This window comes from Aquarana catesbeiana, linkage group LG04 (genome assembly GCF_042186555.1).
Source record: "Aquarana catesbeiana isolate 2022-GZ linkage group LG04, ASM4218655v1, whole genome shotgun sequence".
Classification (NCBI taxonomy): domain Eukaryota; kingdom Metazoa; phylum Chordata; class Amphibia; order Anura; family Ranidae; genus Aquarana; species Aquarana catesbeiana.
Genome location: NC_133327.1, coordinates 39,171,953 through 39,185,416, shown reverse-complemented (window position 1 = coordinate 39,185,416; position 13,464 = coordinate 39,171,953).

Genomic DNA, 13,464 nt, shown 5'->3' with positions numbered 1-13,464 from the left:
AGGGCCTTCAAAAAATACAAGGTTGAGGGATCATCATCAGCATTCAGACTTTATAAAGAATGCAACAAGAAATGTAAGGGTGCAATTAGGACGGCTAAGAACATGAAAGACACATAGCGGAGGAGAGCAAAAAAAATCCCAAGAAATTCTTTAAGTATGTAAACAGTAAAAAAGGGAGGACAGACTATATTGGCCCCATAAAGAATGAGGAAGGACATCTGGTTACAAAAGATGGGGAGATGGCGAAGGTATTGAATTTATTCTTCTCCTCAGTCTTCATGAGTGAATCGGGGGGCTTCAGTAACCAAAACTGCAGTGTTTATCCTCATGACACAACACAGGAAGCACCTCCATGGTTAACAGAGGATAGAATTAAAATTAGACTTGAGAAACTTAACATTAATAAATCACCAGGACCAGATGGCTTGCATTCGAGGGTACTTAGGGAACTCAGTCAAGGGATTGCCAGACCGTTGTTCCTAATTTTTACAGACAGTCTACTGACAGGAATGGTACCAGCTGATTGGAGAAAAGCCAATGTAGCACCAATATTTAAAAAGGGCCCAAAATACATCCCTGGGAATTACAGACTCGTTAGCCTAACATCAATAGTATGTAAACTCTTGGAGGGGATGATAAGGGACTATATACAAGATTTTAGTAATGAAAACAGTATCATTAGCAGTAATCAGCATGGATTCATGAAGAATCTACTAACCTTTTAAGAGGAGGTGAGTTGCCATCTAGATAAAGGAAGGCCCGTAGATGTGGTGTATCTGGATTTTGCAAAAGCATTTGACACAGTTCCACATAAACGATAACTGTACAAAATAAGGTCTGTTGGCATGGACCATAGGGTGAGTACATGGATTGAAAACTGGCTACAAGGGCGAGTTCAGAGGGTGGTGATAAATAGGAAGTACTCGGAATGGTCAGGGGTGGGTAGTGGGGTTCCCCAGGGTTCTGTGCTGGGACCAATCCTATTTAATTCGTTCACAAACGACCTGGAGGGTGGGATAAACAGTTCAATCTCTGTATTTGCAGATGATACTATGCTAAGCAGGGCAATAACTTCTCCGCAGGATGTGGAAACCTTGCAAAAAGATCTGAACAAATTAATGGGGTGGGCAACTACATGGCAAATGAGGTTCAGTGTAGAAAAATGTAAAATAATGCATTTGGGTGGCAAAAATATGAATGCAATCTATACACTGGGGGGAGAACCTCTGGGGGAATCTAGGATGGAAAAGGACCTGGGGGTCCTAGTAGATGATAGGGTCAGCTCATGCAATGCCAAGCTGCTACTAACAAAGCAAACCGAATATTGGCATGCATTAAAAAGGGGATCAACTCCAGAGATAAAACGATAATTCTCCCACTCTACAAGACTCTGGCACCTAGAGTATGCTGTCCAGTTCTGGGCACCAGTCCTCAGGAAGGATGTACTGGAAATGGAGCGAGTACAAAGAAGGGCAACAAAGCTAATAAAGGGTCTGGAGGATCTTAGTTATGAGGAAAGGTTGCGAGCACTGAACTTATTCTCTCTGGAGAAGAGACGCTTGAGAAATGATATGATTTCAATATACAAATACCATACTGGTGACCTCACAGTAGAAATAAAACTTTTTCGCAGAAGAGAGTTTAACAAGACTCATGGCCACTCATTAAAATTAGAAGAAAAGAGGTTTAACCTTAAACTACGTAGAGCAGGGGTCTCAAACTGGCGGCCCTCCAGCTGTTGCCAAACTACAAGTTCCATGAGGCATTGCAAGGCTGACAATTACAAGCATGACTCCCACAGGCAGAGGCATGATGGGACTTGTAGTTTTGCAACAGCTGGAGGGCCGCCAGTTTGAGACCACTGACGTAGAGGGTTCTTTACTGTAAAAGCGGCAAGGATGTGGAATTCCCTTCAACAGGCGGTGGTCTCAGCGGGGAGCATCTATACCTTCAAGAAACTATTAGATAAGCACCTGAATGACCACAACATACAGGGATATACAATGTAATACTGACACATAATCACACATAGGTTGGACTTGATGGACTTGTGTCTTTTTTCAACCTCACCTACTATGTAACTATGTAACAACACATTGTGCTACTTTCTAAGGGACTATAAGCCTGTAAAGGGCTGTTGCTGATCTAAAGAGACTGCTAGTTTTCTAAAGAGGGATCAATCAGAGCTGTGCAGACCAAGAAAGAGGAATCAATTGGAGTTGTACAGGATAAAGGAGTAGAAGCAATTGCAGCTGTGTACATAGGGAGGAACTTGTCCCTGGTTTTTGTCACTATCAAGTTGGGCATCCCATAATTCCTATCCCCATCCAAGTTGTTACCCCCTAATAAAAACACAAAACAATGTTCAAGGACTGTTCAATGTGTTTGGATGAAAGCTGAAGTTGTTGTGCCTGGCTGTGCAGCAGTGGGGAACCCCGTCATCTGCAACCCCTATGGGGATAGTGCTACATACGTATAAAAAAAAAAAAACACGTGCTCACAACAGACTAACACTCGGCATACCTTAGGAGCCGTATGGAGAATATGATTAAGTCCCTGGTTAGCATAGATGTAGATGTGTATTATACATCCCAGATGTATAAGGGCAGTAGTTTACAGGCTATGAATAATGTTTCACGTAACAGAATTCATGTGTATATAGGCCATTGTTCTTCATCTAATAAACTCAGCAAACAAACTTCAGGGGTTAAGGGGAGCCAGAGTGGAAATTGTAGCAGAAAGTAGTTCCACAATCTGTCTGCAAAATCTGTCAATCACCAGACAGGTCCAAATTACATGACTGATCACACCTGAAATAGAGGTAGCAAGGCGATGCATGGCATGTAATCTATCAGGGGTGAGATAGGTTTGGTGAATAATATAAAGCTGAATTCATTTACTGTTAACAGCATGAGAGACTGCCAAGTGAGAGGAGCAAGCTTCCTTCCAATCCTCGTCTGATAAATAAGGAATCAGGGTCTGCCATGACTTCTGCCTGAACTGTGTAAAACAGATAGGATGCTTTAAATTTCTAGCACTATGGAACTCTTAAAGCGGAGTTCCACCCAAAAATGGAACTTCCGCTTTAAAGGAAGGTGACCCCCTGACATGCCACATTTGGCATGCCATTTTTTTTTTGGGGGGGGAGCGGATACCCTTTTTTTAGAGGGTTCCAGCTCCCACTTCCTCCTGGCGCCCCCGTGGTGCCGGAAGGGAGATCACCTCTCCCCCCTCCCTCTCAGAAATCATCTGGAACAGGTCACAGGTCCCAGATGATTGCCTGGCCAGTCACAGCACATAGCTCGCGCATGCGCAGTGGGTTAGCCGGGCGCCCACAGTTACAATGCTGGCACGCAGTGAGGAGGGGGCTTCATTCCCCCACATCGCTGGATCCTGGGACAGGTAAGTGTCTGATTATTAACCACTTTACGCTTTGGCGGCTCTCCCTGTCACAGGGGGGGGGTCTGTGCTGATATTCAGCACTAAGGATGAGCCGAACACCACCCCGTTCGGTTCGCACCAGAACATGCGAACAGGCAAAAAATTTGTTTGAACACCGTTAAAGTCTATGGGACACGAACATAAAAAATCAAAAGTGCTAATTTTAAAGGCTTATATGCATGGTATTGTCTTAAAAAGTGTTTAGGGACCCGGGTCCTGTCCCAGGGGACATGCATCAATGCAAAAAAAGTTTTAAAAACGGCCGTTTTTCTCGGGAGCAGTGATTTTAATAATGTCTAAAGTGAAACAATAAAAGTGTAATATTCCTTTAAATTTCGTACCTGGTGGGTGTCTATAGTATGCCTGTAAAGGGGCGCATGTTTCCTGTGTTTAGAACAGTCTGCCAGCAAAATTACATTTCTAAAGGGAAAAAAAAGTCATTCAAAAGTGCTAGAGCTAGTGCCAGATATAATGAATTGTCGGTCCGGCAATACACATAAAAGTTCATTGATAAAAATGGCATGGAATTTCCCCATAGAGGAACCCCGAACCAAAATGAAAAAAAAAATGCGTGGGGGTCCCCCTAAATTCCATAACAGGCACCTCAGGTCTGGTATAGATATTAAGGGGAACCCCGCTCCAAAATTTTTTAAAAAATGGCGTGGGGTCCCCCCAAAAATCCATACCAGACCCTTATCCCCCTTCCTAAACTGTACCAGGCCACATGCCCTCAACATTGGGAGGGTGCTTTGGGGTAGCGCCCCCCCAAACGGGCAAACAACCAATGTTCGAGTCGAACTCGTGTTTGACCCGAACATAACGCCCATCCCTAATCAGCACATTGATTATCAGCACAGACCCTTCAAATGTAACAACCACCTGCCAATCAATGCCCAGAAGTGCCAAAACAATAAAGTGTGCCAGTGCCCACCACAGTGCCAATCACTGCCCACCACAGTGCCAATCACTGCCCAGCAGTAACATCTGTCAGGACTTCTCAGTACCTAATCATCAGTGCTGCCCATCAGTGCCACCTGTCAGTGCCAATCAGTACCGCCTATCAGTGCCAATCAGTGCCGCCTGTCAGTGCCCATCAGTGCTGCCTGTCAGTGCCCATCATTGCCGCCTGTCAGTGTCCATCAGTGCCACCTATCAGTGCCCATCAATTCTACATATCAGTGCCTCCTCATCAGTACCCATCAGTGCCACTTTATCAGTGCCCATCAGTGCTGCCACATCAGTGTCCGTCAGTGAAGGGGAAAACAAAAGTTTATGACAGAAACTTAAAAAAAATCCTTTTTTTTCAAAAATGTTGGTCTTTTTTAGTTTGTTTAGCAAAAAATAAAAACCGCAGAGGTGATCAAATACCACCAAAAGAAAGCTCTATTTTTGGGAAGAAAATGATAAAAATTTAGTTTGGGTACAGTGTTGTATGACCGCGCAATTGTCATTCAAATTGTGACAGCGCTGAAAGCTGAAAATTGTCCTGGGCAAGAAGGGGCGTAAGTGCCTGGTATTGAAGTGGTTAAAAGTCAGCAGCTGCGGTATTTGTAGCTGCTGAATTTTTTTTTCCTTTTTAAAATACTTTATTTCGTTTTTCAAAGGCAACAACAAGAAATAGAAACACATTGCTTTGGTACAATCACAAATGTGTAGAAAGTACAACAATGGTTACAGTCTAATGGTCCATTTTGATGAATGCATAGATCAAAATATAACATCAGATATTGCCACAATAGTTACAGACATACATTTGGGGATATTACTACCGTGCATTCTGGATTTGTAGCCAGGGTTTCCATGCAGTGGTGTATTTGACATAAGTGTTGTTTTTCAGAGTGGAAAGTTTTTCATAATCTTTCACTAAATTTAGTTGGAAGTAGTGAACCTGAGTGTGAACATCCCCTCCAACAATGGCCATCATCCAGGTTTGCAAATTTACACATTTGGAGGGTGGTAAGGTACCATCTGTGATGGATTTTTTGTGACAATTCCCAGTAGTTAACGCATTTTGACGCTGTGTGATTATATTGTATAGCTTTCCACCATTGTGTGTCAGAGAGAGAAGTTTGCAGATCTCTTTCCCACCTATTTAATGCTGCTGTTTTAACAAATGTGGTTTTACTTTGAAGGAGATTATATAGTATAGTAATACCTTTCGTGTTTGGGGATTTGGAAGTCCAGAAGGACCATGCTTTATGGGGTAACTTGACACCCAAAGTGTGTTTTTGTAGGTATGAGGCTATTTGCCTATATGTATATAAACCTTGTGGAGGTACTTGATATTTGGTTTGTATGTTTTCGAATGTAATAGTTTGATTGTGTTGAATTAATGAGGTTAATGATTGGAGTTTGATATGTGACCAGTGTTTGAGAGATATTGTGGGGAGGATGAAGTTAAGGGCTTCTATAGGAACAGGAATGACTTGGTCATCTTCCATTGGAGATATGTTCTTGGAGAAATATTTCCAAGCTGCTAGAGCAGCTGAGATTGTGGGATGGTTAGTTTTTTTTTTTGTGGATACCGATTGTGCTAGGAAAGAACCTAGGGTACCTTCCTGTAAACACATTTTTGTTGATAAACCTCCATTGTTTGTTAAATGTTGGTGTGAACCAATGTTTGATTTGGTCTAGAATCACTGCTACATAGTAGTCTTTGACGTTGGGGAAGCTCATCCCTCCTGCAGATTTTCGCTTTATAATAGTTGCGTAAGGACACCTTGGTTTCCGTTTTAGCCATACAAAGGAGTTTATAGTTCATTTTAAGATGCTAAAGAATTAATCAGGGATCGCTATAGGGAGAGCTCTATATATGTAAAAAGGCTTTGGAAGAGTGATCATTTTGAAGGCTGCAGTTCTGCCAGCCCATGAGAGATGTTGTTTACATATCACTTGGACGTTTTGTTTGCACTTATTAATAAATGGCAAATAATTACATGTATATAGGTTGGAAGTTGGAGATGTTAAAGAGATACCTAGATATGGCATAGAAGTGGACACCCAATGAAAAGGAATTTGGTTTTGAGGAGGGATGAAGTAGATTTTGGTACTTTTACATTTAGGACATTTGTTTTAGAGTCATTCATTTTGTAAAATGAACATGAGTTAAAAACATTTAGTATTTTGCATACGTTTGCAAGGGATGGAGCCAGTTCTGTTAAAGTAAGGATTATGTCGTCCGCAAATAATGTAATTTTGAATTCCTGCTCTGAAATTTTAACTCCTGAGATACAGGTGGATGTGCACATTTTTTGAGCTAGGGGTTCCATCATTAATGTGAAAATTAAGGGGGATAGGGGGCACCCCTGCCTTGCGCCATTGGTAATGGTAAACTGATCTGAAAAGACTCCATTTGTGAAGACTCTGGCGGTAGGGTTAGAGTACAGGGCAAAGATAGCTGACATGATGTTGTCTTGAAAGCAGAAATTTCTAAGAGTATGCTTCAGGTATCTCCAATGGATCCTGTCAAATTCTTTTTCGGCATCCAAGGTTACAAATAGGGTTGGGATATTTTTCAATTCTGTATAATGTAGGAGGTTCCTAATTTTCCGCGTGGCATCAGGGGCTTGCCTTCCCATGGTAAATCCCACCTGGTCAAGGTCTATGAGATGTGGCATAATAGGGGATAATCGTTGGGCTACTAGTTTTGCGTATAATTTAATGTCTGTGTTTAATAAAGAAATGGGGTGGAAATTTGGGGGGGAAACTGGCTCCTTCCCTGGTTTTGGTAGGGTTACAATGTTTGCAGACAGCATTTCACTTGTGAGTACGCCAGAGGACACAGCAGCATTGAACACCTGACACATATGTGGAACTAGAGTTTTATCAAAAGGTTTATAATATTCAGCCGAAAAGCCATCAGGTCCAGGGGCTTTGCCATTAGGAAGAGCTGAAATAGCTTGTGATATTTCTTTTGTGGATAGAGGGGCATTAAGGGTTGCTAGTTGCTCTATAGATAGTGTGGGGAGGTTCAGGGATTCTAGGAAACTCGAGATTCCTAAGTCTGTTGGTTGTGTGATTGATGGGTCATCTTTTAAGTTGTATAATGTATTATAATACATTCAAAATGCATTGGCTATGTCTTTGGGATGGTACAATTTATCTCCTTTGGTAGGATGATGGATGTATGGAATTTTTTGTTTGATTTGGGTCGCTAGTAATTTGCCTGTTTTATTGCCAGCTGCGTAAAAGTTAGCATGTACTTTTAATAGGGATTTGGTATGTTTAGCATTTAGAAATGTCCTGAGGTCATTCATGGCCCTAAAAAATGTGTTACTAGTTGATGGTGTGAGGTACTTTTTGTTCGACTGCTCAAAACGACTGTTCGGTTATTATGGCCAGGAGCTCTGCGAGCCGCTGTGTCCTTTGGTGTTTAGCTTGAGAGCTAATTTTAATAAGTATCCCTCGGATATATGCCTTGTGTGCAGTCCATAGATTGGTAGAGTTACTAACTGATGGTACATTGAGGTCAAAATAATCCTGTAGATTAGATGTTTTTGTATGACAGCTAGATTAGAGTGGTCTGACATCAGTTGATTGTCATTCCTCCAGTTGGATGTAAAGGAGTTTTCCAATTTGTTGCTCAGAGCCAGGGATATGGGTGAATGGTCTGACCATGTAATGGTGTGTATTTCTGATTTGATGGCATCTTGAAGGTGCTGTTTGTCACCAATAAATAAGTCTATTCTGTAGTAAGTGCAATGGGGTTTAGAGAAGAAGGTAAAGTCTCTTTCCGTGGAATGTTGACATCTCCAAATGTCAAACAAGTCATTGGTATGTAAAAAGGAGAGTAGATTAGTCTGTTTGGGCTTTTTGGGTGCAGGGCCTTTGGTGTCTATGGAAGCATCAGGAGGTAGATTAAAGTCTCCGCAGATGATTGTGTGGCCTTGTTTGATTTTGTTAACCTTTTTCCACAATTTACGAAGATATCGTAGTTGACCAGTATTGGGGGCATATGTGTTCATAATTGTGTAGGTAGCATTGTTTATTTCGCAAACTAGGTTGAGATATCTTCCTTGTGGATCAGCAGTAGAGGTGGCCAGCTTAAAAGCTACTGTGTCTTTAATGGCAGTGAGTGCTCCTCTTGTTTTGTTTGGAGAGTTGGCGAAGTATATGTGTGGGAATTTTTTGTGTGCCACGTTAGGGGCTTTGTCATGGCATAAATGCGTCTCCTGAAGGCACAGGATGTCACATTGGAATTTGTGGGTTTCTTACCAGAGAGAGAAGTGCTTATGTATACCAGTATAAGGAGGTGGTTGACTTACGTTTTCTGAAGATTTCCAGGAGATTATCCACTCTAGTTGGTTCTTTGTGTGTACAGTAGTATTGTAGTACCAATGAGTGAAGATTTATAGTAAGCTGTTGACTGTACTATATGGTAAAAAATCAACAGGTAAACGAGTAACAAAAAAAATTTAGTTTTTATTTACTTCTATTTTTTTGTGTGTTTTAAAAAACAAAGAGAACAGCAGAACTCTGCATGTGCGGTAAATACCATGTCTTATATTGGGGGTATAAGGCTGATGAGCTAGGCTCAAGCAGGCATTCCAGGGCTTATCGTAGGCCTGGTAAGGCTGGAAGAAATTAAGTTATCATTTCATCTGGGGGATCAAAGTCGTCCCAATCGCTATTATTGCGATTGCGTTGATTTCGGCTTTGCTGATGTTGCTGTATTGGCTCCAGGATGTGCCATTGTCGCAGCAGCGATAGGCCTTCATCAAGAGTGCGGACAATGTAGGGCTTATTTTCTTTTGTGATTATTAGCTTAACCGGATGACCCCATTTATACTGTATCTGGTGATTTCGGAGGGGTTTGGTAATGGTAAAAAGATTTTTGCGTCAGTGTAAAAGGCCAGATTGCTGTAAGGTTGAGGATATGCATCTGGGTTGCGAGTAGCGCTCATCAAATTTTCCTTCACGTGAAAGAGGTGGATTCGGACTATGGTATCTCTCGGAATGGTGTCTGGGAGATGTGATGGCTTGGGTAGCCGGTGTATACGGTAGATAATTAGTTCTCCTGAAGGGTTATCGGGGAGAAAGGCTGTCATTACTTGGGTGAAGTATTCCTTCAAGGCAGATTGTGGAATGGACTCTGGTATAATTTTTAGGTTGTTCCTTCTGGAACGGTTCTCCAAATCTGCTATTTTGGCTTTCATCCATTCAATATCCTCTGCTTCCTCATTTTGAACATCTACAATATCATTAAAAGAGGATGTTACTTCTCCCAGTTTTTGTTCTATGTTTGTGACTCTCTCTCCCAGAAAGGAAATTTCAGTGGAAAAGTTATGCATCATGTTGGTAATGTCAGAGTGAATGGAGTTTTGTAACGTTAACAACATGCCGTTCTGTGTCCGCTGGTGCCATCTTGGGGTGATCGTCAGTTTGGCTGCAGGAAGAACTCTGAGTTTCCATGGAGCCGATCGCTCATTCCTCCTTTTCAGCATCTCCCTGGTTGTCTCGGGGTTCTTGTGCGGCTGTACGCTGGTAGAGAGAGAAGGTTGCCTTCCATGTCCCTGTCGCCCTGAAAAGCCGCTGTAGCCCAGAGCGAAGCTAGCAGGCAGCCATCTTGGTTGGCTTCCGGCCATGCCCCCTCTGTAGCTGTTGACTTTTATTTTATTTTTTTAAAGTGGAACTCCGCTTTATGCGTACTTTTTCCCATGATTCGGGGTTGTCCATTTGTAATTGTTTTGTTTATAACTCAACATTTTGCTTCAGCTTGTAATTTTCTTTGTGTTCTTATATCCATTGTACATTGCTCATTGTATTCTGATTGCAAGGCAGCATATACAAAACAAAAAATTGTACAATGATGTACCTGGTTCCTTACATTTAATAAAAATATTGAAAAAGAAAAACTGAATGTTAGTGCGAATAAAAAAAGATTCCTGTTTTTTTTCATGTTTTTTTTGTTTGGGGGGGTGGCAAACAACCACCCCCCGTGGCACCTCAAAGCCCACTACCCCCCCTCCACTCATTGTCTGCAGGTCGGTCCACTTACCCCATCTAGGCAGCAGGCATCGGACAGAGGTGGGAATCGGGCAGAGGCAGGATTGGTGCATTGACGGACATCAGGCTGCGGCGGGCATCAGGTAGCGGCTCCTGTGTCTTTTCCTCCTCCCTCCTCCTCGCTTATGCCCTGCCTCTCCTCCCCTTCTCCTAGGTGTCCAATAGGATCGCCTATCCTTTCAGCCAATCAGGTGATGGGTATCAGACCTGCTTCCCGACTGGCCGGTATCAGGTGCTTCAAAAAAATACCCCCACCGCTATAATTCAGGCGCCCGCATCCTGAAAGGGGCCGGACGCATGAATAGAGGGTGGCAGCGGCGATGAATAGAGCATTGCATTGCCGCATCGCTAGAAGGTGGAGGGGGTGGCGGCCAGGGATAGAGGGGGCAGGGCATGAGCCCCTCAATGGATGGGCCGCCACTGGTCAGTTTTTGTTTTAAACGGTTCTGAAACTTTATCTTAAACATACAGCATTTTGTCTATGGATCCTTTGGAGAGAATTTCTTTCGCTTCCTGTGACAACAGGACAGTTAAAAAAATAAATGTTGTGAACATTTCTAATGGCTCCTCCCTCTACTAAAATGTGTAATTGTTTTTATCTGCGTACCTATTGCAAAAAACGTCCATCATTTCCCCTGACAGGCAGTGACAGAAAATCTTTCCAAAAGAAACAAACTGGATAAAAAACATCCTCATTCTATCCAAAACACAATAAAAAAATTGTCTGGAGTTGGGTTTTAAATTAGCTGTGTGAGGGATAGGGGCATTGAGGAAACAGAGCTGTAATTGAAGGCTGAAAACGCTTTCCATTAAAGGGATCATTTGGATCTAATATTTCACACATTAAAAATGTTAAAGTGTAAAATTTGTAAATAATTGATACAGACTCTTCAAAATCAAGTTTTGGGGTAATGGGACCAGAAAAGTTATTTAGCTATTAATAGTGGGCATCATCCCTCTGGTAAAGGAATAACCCAAGGGGGAAATTAATGAGGGTACAGAAAAAAAATTCTCTAATGTCCCATACACACGAGCGGATTTTACGTCAGAAAAAACTTGGATGGCTTTTCCGACGGAATTCCACTCAAGCTTCCCTTGCATACACACGGTCACACAAAAGTTCTCTGAATTTTCGACTGTTAAGATCACGGTGACATACAACACTACAACAAGCCGAGAAAATGAAGTTCAATGCTTCCGAGCATGTGTAGGAATTTTGCGCATTGGAATTTGTACAGATGATCGCATTTTCAGATAGGAACTTTTCCTGACCAAAAAATAGAGAACATGCTCTCGATCTTTTGCTGGCTGGAATTCCACCAGCAAAAGACCGATGGAGCATACACACGGTTGCATTTTCCAACAAAAAGCTCTCATCGGTGTTTTGCTGGTGGAATTTCCAATCGTGTGTACACGGCATAAGAAGGATGATTATCTTGCACATTCACAGATTTTAAAACAGAGATTTGTTGACAAGGGTTACTCCCATTGATTGATAGGACTGTGCAAGATATAAGAAAGATCCTTAGGCTGGCCAAACATTATACAATTTTCTTATTCAATTTTCTTCAGATTTACCTTCAACTACTGTATGTAGTGCAAGGACCTGCTTGATTGCATATAAATAATTGAAAGTCTTTAGGTTTTACCTCATAATATATGGTTTGGGTAAATCTAAAGGAAAATTGTACAAGAAAATTGTATAATGTATGGCCAGCCTTAGGGACTACTGCTTGTGGAGTGATAATAATAGAGCAAATATTGCCTAAGAGCAAGATGGAGCTACTCACCAGTATGTGAGGGTCTTGAGCAGATAGTGATTTCCTTATCAGGCTCCCAAATGGATCTCCCCATTGATCCCATCTCATATCCCCTTTCGTCAGCTGAGGCAATTCTTGGCTGTGTACCTGGGTCAAATTACAGTAGTACTTCAGCCCCTTCTCCTCTGTGTTTATACTCTACTCCTTGACACATGGCCTTTACTCCTTCGTGAGGTAAATGAACCCAACTCTTCTGTCCAGCCTTGATAGAATGAAGCCTTTGGGAAAGAGCATCAGCGTCTGTCTCCCACCCCTAGTCGGTATTTCAAGCTGAACTGAAACTCAGACAGAGCTGCCAGCCACTGATGCCCAGTGGCGTCCAACTTTGCAGTGGACAGTAGATAAGTCAATGGGTTGTTGTCAGTCTTCACCACAAAGCCCTGTACAAGGTAAAGGTACAGATAGTCGTGTAGCTTATCTTCCACGGCCCACTTGAGGGCCAAGAACTCCAGGTTATGCATAGAATAATTCTTCTCGGGGGGGGTGAGGCTGTGACTCACATAGGCCACTGGACAGAGTTTCCCTTCTGACTCTTGGTACAACACACCTCCAAGGCCATCTCTTCTGACTTCCACGTGTAATTCATATGATTTAGATGGATCAGCATAGGCCAACACCGGCACTTCAACCTGGCTCTCCTTCAGCCGTTCAAAAGACTTTTCACACCTCACTGTCCATTGTTCCTGGGTGGACTCACAAGGCAACCTGGGGCCTCCCTTCTGGGTTTTCTGCTGGTCCCCCTCCGTTTGCTTTTGTAACAGCTTGTTCAGCGGCCGGGCAATCTGTGAGAAGTTTTTCACAAATCTTCTATAGTATGAGCAGAAACCCAAGAATGACCTCAACTCTGTGCTATTCCCTCGGCGGACACCACATGCCCTAGGTACGTGACTGAGGTCTGTTAAAACTGGCACTTCTCTAAAGACCACTTCAACCCCTCTGCATGTCGTCGCTGGAAAACTTTCTCCAACCGAACTTCATGCTCCTCCAACGTTCTGCTGAACACAATGATATCTTCGAGGTAAACTAGCACTTTTACCAAGTTCATGTCACCCACAGTGTTCTTCATCAGTCTCTGGAAAGTAGCAGGGGCCCCTGTTAATCCCTGTGGCATTCAGTCAAACTCGAAAAACCCTAGAGCGCTGATAAAGGCTGTCTTTTCTCGGTCATCTGGAGGGACGGGGATCTGGTAATATCCATT